This window comes from Onychomys torridus, unplaced genomic scaffold (genome assembly GCF_903995425.1).
Source record: "Onychomys torridus unplaced genomic scaffold, mOncTor1.1, whole genome shotgun sequence".
In the NCBI taxonomy this organism is placed as follows: domain Eukaryota; kingdom Metazoa; phylum Chordata; class Mammalia; order Rodentia; family Cricetidae; genus Onychomys; species Onychomys torridus.
The window spans coordinates 1-2140 of record NW_023412716.1 but is presented as its reverse complement, the minus strand read 5'-3'; the positions used below and the strand labels follow the sequence as shown (position 1 = coordinate 2140).

At 46.5% G+C, this 2140-nt stretch overlaps 1 pseudogene; it reads left to right on the top strand.

Moving 5' to 3' along the window:
• The first annotated feature begins 399 nt into the window (after positions 1 to 399).
• LOC118575797 lies at positions 400 to 2135 on the top strand (annotated as a pseudogene).
• Positions 2136 to 2140: the final 5 nt, after the last annotated feature.

The window sequence follows — 2140 nt, the reverse complement described above, 5'->3', positions numbered from 1 at the left end:
CTCTTTGTCCCGCCTATACTTCCTGCCTGGCCACTGGCCAATCAGAACTTTATTTACACAGAGCGATATCCACAGCATCTGTCCATTCTCTTTGCATTGTCATACTGCAAGGTAATTTGTGTACATCTTCCCACAAGGAGCACCAGGGAGCCACCATCCCACCAAAGCTTCCTCACCAAGATGCATTTGAAGCAGAAGGTGCAGAGACTGAACAGTCAGCTACAGCAAATGACCATTGAAAGAAATTAGCAAAAGCATTGTATGAGAAACAAGACTGTGCCTCATGAGCGGAGTTGTGTTCTCCAGTAGTGGGAGTCTGGGTTCTACAGCTGGTTGGGGGCTGGGACTGGAGAAGCAGTGAGGTAGACTGCCTTTGGACATTGGCTGACTCTCCTTGCCATGTCTCATGAGATCCTTTCTCTGCCAGTGGGCTTACTGTGCAATGAGGATGTTGTAGTCTCCCCCATGTTTGAATCAACAGTTGCAGGTCTGAGGTCTGTGATCCGAAAGGACCTTTTGTCAGATTGCTCTGTAATCACCTCTCTGGAGGACAAACAGGATCCATTTGAGGACACTGCAGAGAGAGTGAAAGAATCAGACCCTTCTTAACTTCTAACTTGAACCAACAGGAAGTGCAGGGCTGTGTCCAAATTGAGACTACAGAAACTTATGCTGCAAGAGCCCAAGGACTCCTTTGCCTTGAAGAGCAATGAGAGTGGAATTGGTCAGGCCACCCACAAATTTACCTTTTCCCAGATATTTGGTCCAGAAGTAGGAAAAGCATCCTTCTTCAACCTGACGGTGAAGGAGATGGTAAAGGATGTACTAAAAGGGCAGAACTGGCTCATATACACATACGGAGTCACCAACTCGAGGAAAACCAACACAATTCAAGGTACTACTAAGGATGGGGGAATCCTTCCCCTGTCTCTGGCTCTCATCTGTAATAGTCTCCAAGGCCAACTTTATCTCACACCTTATCTGAAGTCCTTGCTCTCCAGTGAGTTAATTTGGCTAGACAGCAAGCAGATTCAACATGAAGAAATGAGGAAGCTGTCCTTGAAAACTGGAGGTATCCAAGAGGAGGAGATGTCCACCTCCTTGAAGAAACGTGTCCATCTAGACAGTCGGATAGTTGTCAGCACCAGCTCTAACAGTGGCATTGCTGGGCTCTCTTCCACCAGTAAGCTCACCAGCGCTAGCCAGATGGATGAAACAAGTACTTCATGGGTACAACCAGATCCTGCCCCATTATGTGTCCCAGCAGACATTCACTTCTCAGTCTGGATCTCCTTCTTTGTGATCTACAATGAATTGCTTTATGACCTGTTAGAACCACCTAGTCATCAGCATAAGAGACAGACAGTGTGGCTATGCAAGGATCAAAACGACAATCCTTATGTGAAAGATCTCAACTGGATTCATGTTCAAGGTGTTGAGGAAGCCTGGAAACTCTTGAAAGTGGGCCATCAGAACCAGTTTTGCCAGTACCCACCAGAACCAGAACTCTAGAATTTTCTCAATCAGAATCTTGCACCTTCAAGGAGAAGGGGATATAGTGCCCAAGATCAGTGAACCGCCACTCTGTGACTTGGCTGGCTCAGAGTGCTGCATAGATCAATAGAATGGTGAATGGCTAAAGGAAGCAGGAAACATTAACACTTCTCTGCATACCCTGGGCTGCTGTATTGCTGCCCTGTGACAAAATCAGCAGAACAGGTCAAAGCAGAACCTGATTCCTTTCCATGACAGCAAGTTGACTCATGTGATCCAAGGCTTCTTCACTTGTCGAAGCAGTTCTTGTATGATTATCCATGTGAATACCTGTGCCTCTACCTATGATGAGACTCTTCACGTGGCCAAGTTCTCAGCTCTTGCCAGCTAGTTTGTACATGCCCCACCTATGCAATTGGGAATCCCTTCCCTGCATTCATTCATCAAGGAGCATAGTCTTCAGTTGTCTCCTGGCTTAAAGAAAGAGTGCACAGCTGACTGGGGCCTTAATGACCATCCTGAAAATGAAGCTTACATCTCAATGAATGGCAAGGAGGAGCTCCTGCAGGTGGTGGAAGCTTTTGAAAGAAAGACAAGAGAAGCTGCAGTTGGAGAGGCATCTCCATGAGGAAATTTGCAATGAAAA